The following is a 19,558-nucleotide window of genomic DNA, read 5'->3' as shown; positions in this document are numbered from 1 at the left end:
AAAAAAAAAAAAAAAAAATATATATATATATATGTGTGTGTGTGTGTATATATACACACACACACACATACCCAGGGACCAATGCCACTCTGTGAACTATTAATTACAAGTTCATAAAAATTAGGTGCAGAAATAAAGGACAAGCACTGAAAAATGTTTATAGTAATTTGAAAGAGCAATTTTAAATCTTGAATTTTATACAAAGCTACAGTAGCACATGTCTTTATCAACGGTTAACAGAGCGGCTCTAAAATTGAAGCCTGTAGACTTATTTGTGGGAGTTAACAAGCTCTGTACAAGAATTTTGAGACTTCAATTCAATTATACCCTTGAAAATTAAAAAGCATATTATAGAGGACGTGAATAGCTACCTTAAAGCAGACATTATCACATAATTATAATACTCCCATTCGGGTTTTATGTTTGCAATTGCAGTTGCTTTTAAGTAAAGCAGAAATGACTGGGCACTTATCATCATGATGTGAAACAAAACATCATTACAGAATTATCATGTTACATGCTACTGAAATTGGCATGCAAGGAGAGATTTCTAGCAGTTTAATAAACATAAGAATCACAAAATGACAAACACATCCACAAAATTAATTACATCATTTTTACCACACTTAGGAACAGTCATTCTCTTTATTAATATCAAAATATATAAAGAGATTAATAATAAAACCAGGGACTTCCCTGGTGGTGCAGTGGTTAAGATTCCACGCTCCCAATGCTGGGGGCCAGGGTTTGATCCCTGGTCAGGGAACGAGATGCCACATGCATGCTGCAACTAGGAGTTAGCATGCCACAACTAAGGAGCCTGCCTGCCACAACTAAGACCCGGTGCAACCAAATAAATAAATATTAAATTGTTTTTAAAAAATAATAAAACCAGACCTAAAGCTATTTTCTACCATATTAACCCCAACATTAAAGTTCTAGTTCTAATAAAACATTATGCCAAATTATTATTATCTTTCATTTCTATTTATAATATAATTTATAAATTAAGTTTGAGTTTTATAGATCTATCTATGAAGTATACAAGCAGCCTTAAAAGTCATATACATTGAAATTAACTCAAGCTTAAAAAATAGTGGCCAAAGAAACACTTCTACCAGCTTTGAGGTCCAGAACAACCACTTAAAACTTTGTAGATTCTAGACCTATCTCAGAATGGGACTTATCTTAATTCATCTGACTAAGCACTCACACATTGAAGCACCAGGTGAAGGCATTCTGTCACCAGATCTGCTCTAACTCTGATTTGTCTATAATCTGCACCAAAGATATTTTCTTTAAACAGCTCCTCAGGTAATATTCCTTTTAAATGAACTCAAAGTCCTATCTAAACCATTATCAAAAAGGGCAACCAGCCCACTACTTTCTCTCCCAAGTGCAAACCTATTAATTGGAGAAGTTTTTTTAGGAATACTCAGAAAACAACATATGGTAGTACATGGAAATAGCAAATAAAGATATGAAAAGATGTCCAACCTTACTAATAATGAGAGAAATGAAAAAGACAACAATGTTTTTATTTTTAGATTTTTAAATTATCTATAACATTAAATACCACTGGCAAATATTTGAAATACCAATGTCAAACAAAGTGCAGGGAAAGTTCACATACTTTTGTGGGTATATAAACTGATAGAACCTTTCTAAATTAGGGCATCTGGAAACAGGTATCTAAATTTCAACATGTACCTAAATTTCAACATAAGACCTCCTATTAGGAATTTTTATAAAGAAGTGATAGAGAAGTATAAAAATATATAAGCACAAGGACAGTACTTCTTTAATAATAAAAATAAATGCCTAGAAACAAAATATGTAAGTTAGTTGATAATATTCAAGTGCTAAAAATAATTTTACTGACCTTTTTTTTTTTAACATGTAGTGACATCCAAAATATTAAGTATGTGTGGGAGCAAAGCATTTTTATCGCTACATATATAGTATGATTCCATGGTTAGGGAAGAGATTGTACATTTACATATATGGAAAAAGGAGCTTTCAGGGAGCTCTACGTCTAAATGTCAACACTGACTACAATGTTTTACTGAAGGAACAAATACATTACAGAACATTTACTCTATCACTAGGGATGATGATGATGATGATGACTATACACTATCATCTTCCAAGGAAAAATGCTGAAAATTACTTATATTGATTTGCAGATTACATCAACATTTGATTCTGAAAGGAATCAGCTATAGAGCAAGATATGTAAATTCAACAGATTCCTGGTTAACAATTTTACAAAAGCTGCAGAAGACCCCTGAAATAAAGTAAAAACTCTTGCTTTTAGACAATATAACCATCTTGAGCAGTATAAAGTAGTATTACATGTTTAGGCCACAACACCTCCACCCCATTTATTGTTAACAAATCTTGGCCCAAGGAAACCATTTGTAGATAAAAGGATATAATCCCCCCCAGTCCCCCCCAGCCCCACCCCCCCACACACACCAGTAACGGGGGTAAAAAAAAAAAAGAAAGAAAGAAAACACTGATAATGATATGGTGTTATTACCAGAAGCTAGGAAGATTTTCAATAATTAGTCTTAAATCATTAACTATTACCAAGAAGAATGGCTCAACAAAACTTTTTCTGAAGTTTTCTGAAGGTCAGACAGTAAGTATTTTCACCTTTGCAAGCCATTTGATTTCTATCAAAACTATCCAACTCTGTCACCATTGTGGTAAAGGCAGCAGTAGACAACAGAATGGGTATGCCTGTGTTGCTATAAATCTTTATTTATAAAAACGGATGACAAGCTAGATTTGATCCATGGGCCCTAGTTTGCAGACCCCTGATCGAGAGTAAAAATTTATTCTAATAGACAAATATTCTCTAAAATCCAGCTGACTCAAAATGAGTAACTCCGGCCAGCATGTTAATTCATTCCTTTATTCAGAAGAAATTCTAGTTCATCCTAGAGCACATACCAGCAAGTCCTGCTGCTCTAAATCTGAAAATTCATTAGAGCATTACTGAAGTTATCTGAGGACTACCAACACCAACAACTTTTTTGGATTTCTTTTTCCAGAATAAAGTCTCAGTTTGTAATAAGGAAGAAACTTTTGCATTCTATTACAAGTTAATCACTAAAGGGATGTTTCCTATAAGCTTAAATTATACATAATGGCCCATCTCTGGGAAACCTGCCTCCCAGGTAGTGAGCATTAAGCTGAAATACCTCTGTTTAGCTCACACGAAACATCCTGACCAGGCCCACGTGCGAGTGACTACAGGGAGGAAGAAATTAACACATCCCCTCCAGAGGCTGACTGGAACCAGGAAATGTTTGACTTTACTCCCTCCCCTTTTAGTATAAAAGAAGCCTGAATTCTAACTCAGGCAAGACAGTTCTTTGATGCATGAGCCCACCATCTTCTCAGTTTGCTGGCTTTCCAAATAAAGTCACTATTCCTTGCCCCAACAACTCATCTCTCGATTTAACAGCCTGTCGTGCAGTGAGCAGTACGAGCTTGAACTCGATAACAAGTTGACCTGTATGGTTTGTTTATTTATTTATTTTTTGGGCCACGCCGTGTGGCTTGCGAGATCTTAGTTCCCCAACCAGGGATTGAACCCAGGTCCTCGGCAGTGAGAGCACAGAGTCCTAACCACTGGATTGCCAGGGAATTCCGCTGTATGGTTCAAAACTCTTAGACAACATCAAACATAGTATGATGATTAATTTTATGTGTCAATATAACAGGACCATGGGGTGGCCAGATACTGGGGCAAACATTATTCTGCATGTTTCTGTGAGGCTATTTTTAGGTGAGATTAATATTTAAATTGGTAGACTGTGTAAAGCAGATTGCCCTCCGTATGTGGATGGGCCTCATCAAACCAGCTGAAGGTCTGAATGGAACAAAAGGTTGACCCACCCCCAATAAAGAGAGAATTCTTCCTGCCTAAAGGCCTTCAAAATAGAACATTGGCTTTTCCCTGTCTTTGGACTGGAAGTGAAACATCAGCTCTTCCTGGGTCTCAGGCCTGTCAGCCTTCAGAATAAAACTCCAACATCAGCTCTCCTGGTTCTCAGGCCTTCAAATTCAATTTGAAACTAAACCATTGACTCCCCTGGGTCTTCAGCTTGCTGACTCACACAGCAGATCTTGGGTCTTACCAGCCTCCATAATCACATGAACAAATTCTTTACAATAAATCTCTTCCTACAGATATATAGAGATAGAAAAAGAATATAAATACACATTTTTTTTCTCAAGTGCACATGAAACATTCTCCAAGACCGATCATGTCTTATGCCACAAAATAAGTCTTACTACCTTTAAGAAGATTTACACCATATCCAGCCATCTTTTCCAATGACAATGGTATGAAATAAATCAATTAAAAGAAGAAAACAGAAAATTCACAAATATGTGGTGCTTAAACAACATGCTCCTAAACCACCAATGGGTCAAAAAAGAAATCAAAAGGGAAATCAAAAAATATCTTGAGACAAATGATGGAAACACAACATAACAAAACTTATGGAATGCAAAAGCAGTTCTAAGAGGGAAGTTCATAGTGATAAATGCCAACATTAAGAAAGCTCAAATGAACAATCTAACTTTACACCTTAAGGAACTAGAAAAAGAACAAACTAACCCCAAAGTTAGTAGAAGGAAGGAACTAATTTAGGATTCCGGGCTTTCACTGCTGTGGCCTGGGTTCAGTCTCTGGTCAGGGAATTGAGATCCTGCAAGCTGCGTGGTGACGCTAAAAAAAAAAAAAAGTTTAAAGAAGGAAGGAAATAATAAGAATCAGAGTGGAAATAAATGAAATATAGACCAAAAAGACAACTGAAAAGACCAATGAAACTAAAGCTATTTTGAAAAGATAAACAAAACTGACAAGCCTGAATGACTACAGGAAAAAAAATTCTCAAATAAAATAAAAAATGAAAAAGGTGACATTACAACTGCTCACACAGAAGTACAAAGGATCATAAGAAACTGCTATGAACAATCATAAGCCAACAAATTGGCCAACCTAGAAGAAATGAATAAATTCCTAGAAACATACAACCTACCAAGACTTTAGTCATGAAGACAAAGCAAGTCTGAACAGACCAATTACTAGTACAGATATTGAATCAATAATCAAAAACCTTTCAACAGGGCTTCCCTGGTGGCACAGTGGTTGGGAGTCCGCCTGCCGATGCAGGGGACGCGGCTTCGTGCCCCGGTCCGGGGGGATCCCGCGTGCCGCGGAGCGGCTGGGCCCGTGAGCTGCTGAGCCTGCGCATCCGGCAACGGGAGAGGCCACAGCGGTGGGAGGCCCGCGTACCGCAAAAAAACAAAAAACAAAACAAACAAAAAAAAAACCTTTCAACAAAGATATGTCCAGGACCAAATGGTTTCACTAGGGAATGAATCCTACCAAACATTTAAAGAATTAATACCAATCCTTCTCAAACTCTTCCAAAAAATGGAAAGGGAGAGAATAATTCCAAACTCTTTTTAAGAAGCCATCATTACCCTATACTGGACACTACATTACCCAGACAAGGACACCACAAGAAAATCACAGGCTAATATCCCTAATAACATAGAAACAAAAATCCTCAACAAAATATCAGCAAACCTAATTCAACAGCACATCAAAAGGACCATACACCATAATCAAATGGGATTTACTCCAGGGATGCAAGAATGGTTCAACATATGCAAATCAATAAATGTGATATACCACATCAACAACATAAAGCATAGAAATCATATAAACTCAAAAGATGTAGGAAAAGTATTTGACAAAATTCAACATCCTTTCAAGATAAAACTCTCAACAAACTGGGTACAGAGGGAACATAACTCAACACAATAAAGGCCATATATGACTAGCCCACAGTCAACATCATACTCAACAGTGAAAAAGCTGAGGAACAAGATCAGGAACAAGACAAGGATACCTACTCTCACCACTTTTACTTAATGAAGTACTGGAAGTTCTAGCCAGAGCAATTAGGTAAGAAAAAGAAATAAAAGGTATCCAAATCAGAAAGGAAGCAGTAAAACTGTCTCTATTTGCATATGACATACTATATATGGAAAACCACCAAGAAACTGTTAGAACTAATCAGCAGATTCAGTACAGTTACAGAATACAAAAATCAATACATAAAAATCAGTTATGTTTCTATATACTAACAACAAACTTTTGAAAAGACAGATTAAGAAAACAATTCATTTACAATTGCATTGAAAAGAACACTAAGAAGTAAATTAAACCAAGGAAGTAAAATATCCACACATCAAAAACTATAATACCTTGAGATGAAAGAAACTGAAGAAGACACAAATAAATGGAAAGATATTTCATGCTCACAAATTGGAAGAATATTGTTAAAATGTTCACACTACCCAAAGTAAGCCACAGATTCAATGCAATCCCTATAAAAATTTCAATTGTATTTTTCACAGAAATAGAAAAAACAATGCTAAAATTTGTATAGAACCACAAAAGACCTTGAATGGCAAAATCAATTCTGAAAAAGAACAAAGCTGGAAGCATCAAACATCCTGATTTCAAACTATACTATAAAGCTATAGTAATTAAAACAGTACTGACATGAAATAAAGACTCACAAATCAATGGAATGGAATAGAGAGCCCAGAAATAAACCTATGCATACACAGTGAGTTAATTTACTATCAGGGGTCCAAGAATATACAAAGGGGAAAGGATAAATGGTGTTAGGAAAATGGGACAGCCAAAGGCAAAAGAATGAAACTGTTCCCCTATCTTACACCATACACAAAAGTGAACTCAAAATGGATTAAAGACTTGAACATAAGACCTGAAACCATAAAAGTCCTAGAAGAAAACATACAGGTATGCTCCTTAACATTGATCTTGCAATGATTTTTTTGGATTTTGACACCAACAGCAAAAATAAATAAATGGCACTATATCAAACTAAAAAGCTTTTGAATAGCAAGGAAAATCATCATAAAAAGAAAAAGAAAGAAAGGGAGGGAGGGAGGGAGGAAGGAAGGAAGGAAGGAAGGAAGGAAGGAAAGAAAGAAAGAAAGAAAGAAAAGAAAAAAGAAAAGAAAAGAAAGGCAACCTATAGAATGGGAGAAAATATTTGCAAACCATATATCCAATAAGGGATTAATATACAAAATATATAAAGAACAACTCAACAGCAAAAAAACACCCAAATAAACAATGGCCAAAGGGCCTGAATAGATATTTTTCCAAAGGCACACACACACACAAACACACACACACACACTAGAATATTATGCTAAGTCTTAGCATCTAATGTAGAATATGACGACTATAGTTAACAACAGTTTTGTATACTTGAAATTTGCTAAGAGAATAAAACTTAAGTGTTCTCAACTAAAAAAAAAAAGGAATTATGTGAGGTGATGGATGTGTTAATCAACTCTAATGAGAATCCTTTCTCAATGTATACATATATCAAAACATCACATTTACACTTTAATACATTACAATTTTATTTATCAATTATACCTCAATAAAGCTAAATTAAAAAAAAAAAGAATCCAACATTTGGGACAATGGGGCTATAGAATGTTCCTTAAGCATTATTTCTAATAAGGAACTGTTACAAATAAACCAAAAGGGAGAAGGGAACACAATTTTGGCCATTAAAATACTGAAGACCTAAAAGTATAAAATGCTTATATTGTCAATCTAAGTAAGACATAAAATTTAATAAATGGGAAGTTCACAAATAACCTCAGATTTCATGTTGTCTAGGAACTCTCTGAACTCTTTTTTTGCCTGTTTCTAGCTTAGCACTCACCATATCAAACTGAAGTTATCTGTGCCTGTATCTGTCCTCCTTCTAGACTGTAGTAATAGTCATTGAGGGCAAGGACCACGTGTTCCAGATCTTACTCAGTGCTGCAGCCAGCATATAGTAAACATTCAAACAAACAAAAAAAAACTGCATAAAGCAACTGGAAAGAAATACATCAAAATAGTACCTGTGGTTTTCCCTAGATGGTAAGATTACTGGTAATTTCTTTGACTTTTATGCTTTGTATTATTACTTTAATAATCAGAAAAATAAGCTTTATTTTTTTAACCCTTAAACCCCACCACTAATAAACCAAATAATTTACTTATTAAGTACCTCTTAGTTATTCTATACCTGTGCTAAGTAACTATTAATGAAAGTCTTTGGAGATATGTTTTCCGGGAAATGGGTATACAACTTACTTGGCCTAGTTTGGAACAAAATGCGTACATTCTAACACATAAATCAAACTACCTTAACTTTTTTTAAACGTTTAAAAATTCAAAACTACAATTTAATGTTTACAAAATGAATTATATTCATACACTTAAAAGGAAAAAAATTTCTTCAAAGTAAAGAACTTAGAACAGACTGGTTCTTTGTTTTGGTTGATAGCTACAAGTCTGTTTCAATATCACAATTAATTTAGTCCAGTAGAAGAAAAAAATTATGAAGCTTTTTAAAGATGTAGGAGAGTCTACCGGGGAAACACAGCAACTCATATACTTTGACAAAAGACCAGTGCAGTCCTTTTTCTAGGAAGGTATCCTCATCAAAAGAACTCTAGAAGAAGGAAGCATATAATAAGTCCAATCACATCAGACAAATCATTCGATCAATCAACGGGGAAAACATGTCCTATTCAGAATAGCATCTTATTCTTTTAAATCAGTAAGACATTTTAATTTGCTTATGATGGTATCACAATGATCTTATTTTTGCTAAACTTTTCCTTTTAAAGGAACAGGTAATTCATTCGGGTTTCCCAAAATGACGAAATTATCTCTAGAAGGTGATCTCCTCTAGCCTGAATTCACATTTGTCTTAACCTTTAAATATAACTACTACTTACTTTCTTAAAAAGATCCAATATTTTATGTGCCTAGAACACTGAAGATAATTAACAAAATGTCATGATTGAAATAACATTCTAATCTTTCATTTAGACTGAATGAATTCAATCTGAGAAGAATGACATGGCGTGTCTCTATTCAACATAATCCAGAATCACAAAGCAGTCAGAATTAGACACGAATATGCTTACCGGGTGATACAAGGAAAATTTTCTCACACAACAGTTATAAGACTACACTACTAAAAGGGAATTACTCAATTTCTAGATATGTGCTATGCACTTAAAAAGAACAAACTTTAAGGCTCAGTGATCTCTGAAATAAAGTATTACCTATAGGTCCTATCATATTAGAGCAACTGAATGACTGTGTAGAATCAGCTCTCTCTAGAACAAAGATGCATTTCTGCAAGAACAGCAAAGATTCCCAAGACACCATACATTGGGACCTCTCTTTGGAAGGCTATATGTTACATTTTTTAATACCAATTTCAATAGTTTTAAATAGAATACTGAATGCCCAGGGATAACTTATTTAATAATTACTAATATTTCTCACATTGGAAAAACAGGAAGATTAGCATCAAATGAATAAGTAACCTATTATATTTAATTTTATTTCTGAAGCGTTTTTTCTAAATTGGAAGCAAAAATGCATACAGCATCAAGTCCCCTTATTTAACATAAGATACACAAATCTCACAATATAACATCTCTGAAATGTTAACAGGTACTTCTCCTCAAAGTTCAGAACAGTAGCCTTCAAGCTGCCCCAATTCTATCAATAGAAACCAAGTTAAAAAGAAATAAATGCAGGGAATACAACGACAACAAAAATCTCTTTTCCTTAACTCATACACCTAATCCATTTCTGAAACTCTTCAGTCCATTTCAGAAGTATTCACTGAATTAGTTCTCTCCTCTTCTTCCCACTGTCACAGATCATATGTCTTTTGGCTGAACTGCTGCACAGATGTCCTGCTGGAGTAACTCTGCCCAAGCCAGCCTCTACCCTACTATCAGAAAATATATTTACGTCATTCTTTTGCTTAAAACTCAAATTCCTTAACTTTGGCAAAGTTCTTCACCAACTGGCAACCTCATTTTCTAAGACTTTACAACTCCTACCTCTCCCACTTCAGCTCCCCTACACTCTGTAGCTGCACATACCTAACCACTGCCTCCAAACAGATCAGGTTCTTTCATGACTCCAAGCTATTTCTCCTCTCTCTCTTCTTTAAGAGTCCTGATTCAGACTCTTTCTAAATGTTTCTAAATGTTTTCTCTGATTTCTCCAGATGGTATTAAAATAACTACTACTTTGTGCTCTCCCAATATATCACTCAAAATACCATAACAGCATTTACTAAATTATATTAACCCATATGTATATGACTTTCTTCTTACTCACCAAAAGGCAACATTTTTAGTCTCTAGCACAGAGCTGCACAGTTAAGACAGGGTCTCAATAAATGTAGTCATTATAACTACTGGGTACCCAGTAAATGTTCCTGGCATAAAATTAAAATTTTGGAAGCTTTATAATTAGATCTTAAAAATAGTCTTTGTTTTAGAAGGATTAAAACAGGGTGTTTTTTTGTTTTGTTTTGTTTTTGGTTGTTGTCTGTTTGTTTTAAAATCCAGGAGATTTTAAACTATCCCTTGAGCCAGTTTGCATTTAGGTATCTATTTAAAGATCAGTAAATATTTTCCAACGCAGATCAAAACAAAAAAACACTAATAATGATAAGTGACTTGAAAGGCTGTTGGCCAAAATTCCTAATAAATGTGGGAAAACAATTTTCAATAGCGTCAAAAGGCACAAAAAAGTCACCAAAAAATTAAACAGAACATTAAAACACAGAAAAATATTCACATTAATAGTAATCAGGAAAACAAAAACAGAAAATCTTGTACTACACTGGAAAATACCTAGCTAAAGTGAAAGAAACTTAATATAGAGATATTTATGTTATTCATCCTACTCTTCTACTTCATTTCAGTACTGTTTATCTCTAGGGTAAGTGACTCCAATAGTTTTAATTTTTCTTGAATTATAGAATTAACAGTATAGCTTAGTGGAAAAGAATATGGACTATGAAATTAGACTGCCTGGGTTCAAGTTCTGTACCACTCTTATAAGCAGTGAGATCTTGAGTAAGTCACTTAGCCAATCTGTGCCTCAGTTTCTTCATATGTAAGAAGAGAAAAAAAATTATAGTATCTATCCTATAGGGCTGTTGTGATAATTAAATGAATTAATATGTAAAGATATTTTTTAAAGTGCCAGGCATAAAAACAGACACAATAGACCAATGGAACAGAATAAAGGGCCCAGAAATAAATAGTCTCTTCAATAAACGGTATTGAGAAAACTGGACAACCACATGCAAAAGAATGAAACTGGACCTTATCTTACACCATACATGAAAATCAACTCAATGGGTTAAAAATGTAAGACTTGAAACCGTAAAACTCCTAGAAGAAAGCACAGGGGGTAAGCTCCTTGACACCAGTCTTGGCAATGATTTTTTTGGATTTGACACCAAAAGCAAAGGCAACAAAAAGTAAAAATAAAAAGTATACTACATCAAACTAAAAAACTTCTGCAGAGCAAAGGAAACCATCAACAAAATGAAAAGGCAATCTGCTGAATAGGAGAAAATATCTGCAAGTCATCTATCTTATAAGGGGTTAATATCCAAAATGTAGAAGTAAATGATACAACTCAATAGAAAGAAAACAATCTGATTAAAAAATGGGGAGAGGAACTGAATAAACATCTCTCCAAAGAAGACATACAAATGGCAACAGGTACATGAAAAGGTGCTCCACATCACTAATTAGCAGCAAAACGCAAATCAAAACCACTGAGATAGCACTTCATACCTGTTAGAATGGCTATTATTAAAAAGACAAGAAATAACAAGTGTCTACAAGAATGTGGAGAAAAGAGAAAACCTGTACTCTATTGGTGGGCATGTAAATTGGTGCAGCCACCATAAAACAGTATGGAGGTTACTCAAGAAACTAAAAATAGAACTATCATAAGATCCAGCAATCCCACTTCTGGGTATATACCCAAAAGAAATGAAATCACTATCCCAAAGGGATACCTGCATCCCCCATGTTCACTGCTGCACTATTTATAATAGCCAAAACACAGAAACAACCTAAGGGTCCATCAACAGATGGATGACTAAAGAAAATGCATTTGTACAGAATGGAATATTATTCAGCCATAAAAAGAAGAAAATCCTGTTGTAACATGAATGGACCTTGAGGGCATTACAATAAATGAAATATGCCAGACAGAGAAAGACAAATACTGTATGATCTCATTTATATGTAGAATCTAAAAACAAACAAACTCATAGAGGCAGGGAACTGACTGGTGGCTTCCAGGGGCAGGTGGTGGGAGGGTGGGGGAAACAGGTGAAGGTGGTCCAGAAGTACAAACTTCCAGGTATAAGATAAATAAGTTTGGGGATATAATATACAGCATGGCGACTATAGTTAACAATACTATACTGTATATCTAAAAGTTAACTAAAACTAGTAAATCTTTAAAGTTCTCATCACAAGAAAAAAAACCATAACTATATGTGGTGATGGACATTAACTAAACTTATTATGGTAATCATTTTGCAATATATACATACAGCAAGTCATTATATTGTACACCTTAAACTAATACAATGTTATATATCAATTACACCTCAATCAAACTGGAAAAAAATCTACCTCAATCTAAGTTAATTGGCTTTCTTGCATTTAAGGAATTAAATCGAATTTTAAATAATCAACACCTAGTATTCTTTGCTTTCTAAATATAAAAAAGAAATCTGGAAGTTCATTAACTATTACTATTAAAACTACTTATTAGTACTATTATTACTAAAATTAATAAAAATAATTTTAAAAAATATTACCACAAAAGGTATAAGACTATAGTCTTCAGATGTGATTCTAAATTTCCTTACTTTCAATTTGAGTATAACAAGGAAGAGTTTTAAACTAGGTTGGTTCAGGTGGAGGTTAAAATTAACTCAATTAAGAACAATTATCAGATGGATAAATAAGTGGTTCACCTTTCACATAAAAAGTATGAATTCAAACCAGTAATATTCACTCATGATATCAAACAAGGAACTCAAGAGCGTCAGTGTAGCAACCAACAAAGGTAAGACCATCTCCTTCTATGAAAAAAATCATGTGCCTGTTGATTTCAATATGTGGAGAGGCCAAAGATTCCTATCTTATCCTCTGGTTACATGAAATGCTGTATTCAAAAGAGTATTTTGGTAGCTATTTGGAATGAGGGCCACATATTTAATTTAGTCTCTCGTAAGCCTTTGTTTCTGTTTATAAACTGGAAAAAAATGAGGTATGATAAAAACTAATAAGAGGTTTTTTTAATAAAACCACTACAAACGTGAGGGAGTATAACAAGTCGTATTCCAGAGGGATTTACCTTTGTCTTTGAATATAACTATTTCACAATGTCAATTAATAGAGAAAATATTCTACATGGTAGCAAATTATGTCCAAACTTAAGAAGGATCATCAGCCCAGGAGGAAATAAAAGCCCCAATAAAAATAAACATTCCTAAATAAAGTTGTTAGGACCTAATGCTGCTAGACCTAATGAAAATTCACATAGCCAGTGACCTCCAAAGAAAGCAGAGTAAGCTCATTATTTCTCAATTAGCCTTTTGTTTTCTGATACTTAGGAGCCTAAGTGCTTTACATAATACATTTAAATGCCAAAACGAAAACAAAACTTTAGTTTTAAAACTCTCCAAAATAAAGTTTTGAGAAAATTTATAAATAACACCCCCTAATTTAAAAACTTACCTTCTAGTTCAACTTTTCAGTACATTATTCCTAAAATGAGATGGGATGCTCAGAATTAATGAAAAAGCTTCAGTAACGTCATGACAAAGCAATGTATATTGATTATGATCAATAAACACACAATATCTGCCTCTACAAGACAGTGAAAGCACCTCATAGAAAACTTTAAACTTTACATGAAATGTAGTCCAAATTTTTCATCCCATTCTCTTTCAGAAGGTTAACTAAAAACTAGAGTTCACTTCAGAACTCTGAACTTTTAGTGTTAAAACAGCATCAATAAAGCAATGAAGACATCTACTATGTAAAGAGGGCATTAAACAAAGTTCCTGATCTTGAATACACTATCTTTAAAGTAATTTAAAATCTCTTTAAAGTAATTTAAAACTTTACACCAGTTCAGATGCCCTAGGCAGAATCCTATAGTCAAGACTCAGGGACTGTTCAATGTAAGGCATCCCAGGAGACACTACCGCTAGTTTTAAAACCGAATGTCCCAGGCAAACCCAGATAGTTGGTCGCCCTAGCTTGAGAAGTGGTAAGGGAAAAGAAAGCAACCCAAACACTCACTGAGAACTTATGTACCAATTCTGTGTAATAAAATGTGCAGACTAGATTAGAGAGTCTTTAATCCCTACTAGTTCTAACTTTTTAAGTCTCTCACTGGAAGTATGCAGTGGCACTGGTCCATCCTCTTCTGTCTCGTCTTACATGGCCTCTTGGAAGCATGCGGCTCTGATGGTGAAGCTCCTTCCTCAGTCTCCGCTCCTCTGGAACACCACACCCTGCTGGGTGCACTCCCACTTCACTGGCTGCTCATTCTCAGTCTCTTTGGGTGGCTCCTCCTCTATCTGACCAGAAAAACGGTAACCTCTGCTGCCTTCTCCATACTCTACGTGATCACGTTTAGACATCATAAAGACACAGCTAACTCTCAAAATCCCTACCTCCACCTTCCCATCTCCCCACTGAGATGCAGACTTGTATACCCAACTTCTCACCTGAACCTCTAAAATGCATCTCAAACGCCACACGGCTAAAACAGGACCCTCAATTCCATTTCCTCACATTCCCGCACACCTCAGAAAATGGCGCCGCCATCCATTATAATTACTGAAGCCCCAACTAAGACATCATCTTTGATTCCTCTTTCCTTCATTTACCGCCCCCAAACCATCAGTAAATCCTGTCAGCTTTATTTCTCGAGTATATTCCAGACCCATTCTGTTCTCTCCAATCCGATCTTACCACTCTGATCCAAGCCATCATCTCTCACCCAATCACCGCAATGACCTATTAACCGGCTTCCCTACTGCCAATCTTTCGCCCACTGCGCCACAATTTCTTCCCCCACAAAACAGCCAGGAGTGATCTATAAACACCAAGAACAGGGATATCTACTTCAGCTCGCCAGGACACAGAACACAGAACGAGGTTTGCCTCACAGTAGCACTCAGTGTGCTGAGTGAAAGAATGAACAGTCATCTCCCCTACCCACCCACAGCTGCCTTCCCCTCACACAGAAAAGAACCCAAAATTCTTACTAATTCTCACGATGCCTTACATCAGGCCTCCCTCACCTCATATCCCTACTCACTGTGCTCCAGACTCACTGACCTCTGATATTCCTCAAGCTCCCCAAATTCATTTCCACCTTGGAGCTGTTTCTATATGCTCTGCCTGAACACTCCTGCCCTCATGTCTGGCTCCTTCTCATCATTCAGGTCTCAGAGCAATGCTACGTCCTCAGGGAGGCCTTCTCTACCCAGCTCTACCCACACCATCTCACCAGCTCCCTTTTCTTCACAGTACTTAACATCAGCTGAGTTATCTTGTTAGTTTACTTACAGACTGTTTCCTCCCTACTAGAACGTAAGTTCCCTTAGAGCTGGGACCCTACCTTTCTTGTTCAATGATGTCTCCCCAGCGCCTAGTACAACGCCTACCACACGATATTTACTGAAAGAATGACTCATATTTACCAAGTACTTATGTATGTGCCAAGCACTATGCTAGGTAACAACAATGAATTTTTTTTAATGAAAGAAAAATAGAAAGTGCAAGTAAAATATTAGTATGAAGAGCAATTCGATGTTCTTTTCTGTTGATCAGTCCCGTTCTTAAAATGAATGACCTTATACAATAAATTCCACTTTGGAGAATATTATTTTGCCAGTGTCAAAAATATATATCCTTAAGTAGTAACAGTAATTAGTAGTTCATTGTAGCTTTAGAAGTTATCTAAATGATCACATTGTTCATTTTTTAATATACAATTTGAAGGAACTAATTAAGCTATAACTCAGTAAAATCTGAGAGCCTTCATTTCTTCATCTTTTTCTCAGAGTACAAATATACACATTTCATCCAGTCAGAAAACTCAAGACTGTGTAAAAACTTTCTGTTCTCAACATACAGAAACATTCACAACAGAGGCTGAACTCACCATTTACTGTCTGGCCTCAGATTAATTTACCAGCTTCATTCAAGCCAAGAAGCTATCAGTAATAATCAGGTTCATTTCACAAAAGTCATCACTAAAGTTGAGATTCACCCCTCATCCCCCAAAGCCTATTATAAAAGAACACGTCCAAATGAGTTTAGGCAGAAGAGTTATGTTTCACTGTTATCAGAGTACTTTTGGATGCATTTAATTCAGAACCACAGAAAAACTTTGTATTTGACATAATCATACCAGTTACTACCACCATCATTATGACATTACTAAACACCTTATGGCCAGGAATCAACTAGGAAAAGGCAGATTTAAAGCTTGAGGCACTGAACAAATGACACTTCTTCAGATCATGTAAGTATTTTCTATAGCATTTTCTTTTCAGCACACTTGAAAACTATCATATCCTACCTCCAAATGTTTTAGGGCTAAATGTATTAATATTTGAAAGTACGATTTATAAAAAAGAACAAATTCAGTATACCTAAGTACTCAAAATATCCCCATATCATACTAGATTTTTAAAACCTAAGGGAAATACATCTATCTTTCATCCAAATTTGAAACTATTATACATTTTGAATAACAGGATCTTCTCAAATGCACTCAACCAAATGCATAAAAGACATAACATTTGTTCTATTTAAAATTAGCTTTCTAACCACACTTGCCAACTGAAGAAAAAAAAAAGGAGGGGGAGGGGGCCTTTTGTTTGATCTTTGTATGGACATATAAGAAAATATTCATTTTATTTTCATTTATAACAATTATCTCTGTAAAGCTGAAAAACTGTGGGTAAAGCCAAAACAAAATTAAATCCTAAAGATAAGGTCGAAAGTTCAGTATTTTCCAAACCACGCTAATTAGTCCCACTTGTTTTAACTGCTATTACCTTAAAAAGAAAGTTTTCTCCAATTTTTTAGAACACTGGTTCTACATTACCTTTGATTTTCCCTTTAGTTACATAACTGTATAAACAAACCAGTTTTAGGACACCTAGAATTAACCCACATACTGAGGCTAACTCATTTAAATACCAGAAATAATTTACATATCTCTGTCTTCACACGGGCCATCAAAACCAAAATGATTGCTGATAAATTCAGTCAGAAGACTGGTTCCTTCTGCTTTCAGAAAAGCTCTAAAGTCGCTCAAGGTAGTCAAAAGCTAATACTGGACAGTGTTTTCAAATATATAAATTCCCTTTAAATTCTAAGAAAAAATGCCTACATGAACCAATTCAGAGGTCATTATCTTGACCTTCACCGTCTGCTCATTTGCTAAAGAAACCACACAAATTTTTCATCTAAGGTATAAATTTTTAAACTAAAAAAATTTTACAGATTTGCTTGGCTCAAGAAGAGAATAAACATGATTATATCACTATTCTGTAAAAGTAATCTATTCTCAGCATATAGCTGAAAAAAAATTTTTATTGGAAAGGCATGTCCTGACTTACCAAAGGTTTATCACTGTCAAAGGTTAGATAAAATATATTTGTTGTAAAGATATACTGTCCAAATTTATTAAAATTGGGTAGTATTTATAAAGTATCTTCTTCCACTATATTCTTTGTCACAACAAAGGTTTAGAGGGTGCAATATAACCTCAAAGTCCTTCCTTCAGTTAATTAAAAATTTCTAAGCACTATGATGTTTTCTTCTTCATAGAAAACAATGGAAAAATGGATACAATGCTTGGGGGATATTAAGCCTTCAAACATGTTATTATTACAAATATAGTTTAAGAGGTTAGGTTACAAAGACATTACAGATGGCTTCTGACATGTACAGATAAACTGAAACCATTCCCTCCAGCCTCTAGGGATAATGAAGTACCTTCTCATTCACTGAAGTTACTTTGATTGCAGAGTTTGTAAGCACCCAGTGAGCATCAAAAACCTCTCAAGTGCCATCTCCTCTTCTTAGGACAAATGGTATACATTTCAGAGAAAATAATTTCCTACTTATATGATTTTTTTACTAAACTCAGGCCTATGTTCAATTCTATTATTTCTAAAAGTGTTGTAGGACCAAATTTAAGAGAATGATTTCAAATCTAACTCTGGATTTTAAAATTTTTATGTCTAGATCTAACATACAGTATGCTACTACAGTTAACAATACTGTATTGTATGCTTGAAATGCGTTAGGAGGGTAGACCTTAAAGTTTTCTCACCAAACACACGCACAAAAAAACGGTAACTATGAGGTGATGGATATGTCAACTAGTTTGATTGTGGAGATCATTTCACAATGTGTGTGTGTGTGTGTGTGTGTGTGTTTGTGTGTGTGTGTGTGTATCAAAACCAAGTTGCACATATTAAATGTATCTATCAATACAATTTCTATTTGTCAATTACACCTTAAAGATGACAAAATTATATATGTCTAAAAAACACCCGACATCACAAATTTCTAAACTATCACAGAATTGCATTATTTGAAATTTTAATAGAAATCTGAGTTTGTGCCTGATATTTTTTAAATAGCAAAAATACTAACAACAAAAAACCACTTCCAAATGCTTCTGCTTTTTTGTTTCTCAAACAGCTTTTGAAAATGTATACCAAAATGTCAGTTACACAAGTAGAGTTCATTTTGTGTAACAAGGTTACTTAATAGGAGTCCTAGAAGCTCCTAAAGTTGTAGGAAAATCTTTGTGAAAGTACATATGGCGGTTTTTTCTGGATAAATGGTCCATATAACTTGCAGCTTCTCATGGGGGGGTTCAAAATTCAATTAAGATTAAAGTGTGTGAAAGAACCGTCAACGTCAGATAACTTGTCACAGGCAACCCAAGCCTTATTTTTTATATCACAATTTAGGGGCCGATTTATCCTAATTTGGCGGCTCCTACACAACTTTTAAGTGATGCAGGCATGAAATGGCTGTGCGTTACAAACAGCTCTCTTCACACACCCAACGCGGCAAACCCCCAATTTTCCTTGAAAGGGACAGGGACAGGCAAACGGATTAACACCCCTATTGCTCAAAGATCGACTGGCTTTGGCAGGACATGTCCTCCAGAGAGGGCTGCTGGGCGGTGACCAGGTCGCAGTGAGGGGCAGGACCCCTCGGCGGGCACTTGTAGCCAAGGCATCACCAGCAGCCTCCTTCCGCACCAAAACGCGCCCTTAAGTAGGGTGTGTGGACGCGGCTGCAGCAGATCCCGGTCCCCCTGGCGCGCGCCGCGCCGCCGCCGCTGCAGCACGGTCGCAGCGACCTTCCCGCTCGGGGCTCCGTGAGCCCCGTTACCCAAGTCGGCCACACACCCCACGAGAAAAAGGGAGGAGGACGCACAACAAAGCCTAACCCGAGGAGGCCCAAGCGAGCTGTAAGTTGCGGCGCCTGGGCTGCGGCCCGAGGA

The 19,558-nt window shown here is 35.6% G+C and overlaps 1 protein-coding gene across 2 annotated transcripts in view; it reads right to left on the bottom strand.

The window, feature by feature from the left end:
* Positions 1–19,558, bottom strand: part of CEP85L (centrosomal protein 85L) — a 174,528-nt gene that overhangs the window by 151,860 nt on the left and 3,110 nt on the right. The gene's annotated exons all lie outside the window — the stretch shown is intronic.

Source organism: Lipotes vexillifer, unplaced genomic scaffold, assembly GCF_000442215.2.
Source record: "Lipotes vexillifer unplaced genomic scaffold, Lipotes_vexillifer_v1.1 scaffold58, whole genome shotgun sequence".
Classification (NCBI taxonomy): domain Eukaryota; kingdom Metazoa; phylum Chordata; class Mammalia; order Artiodactyla; family Lipotidae; genus Lipotes; species Lipotes vexillifer.
This window is presented reverse-complemented; position numbering and strand designations above follow the sequence as displayed.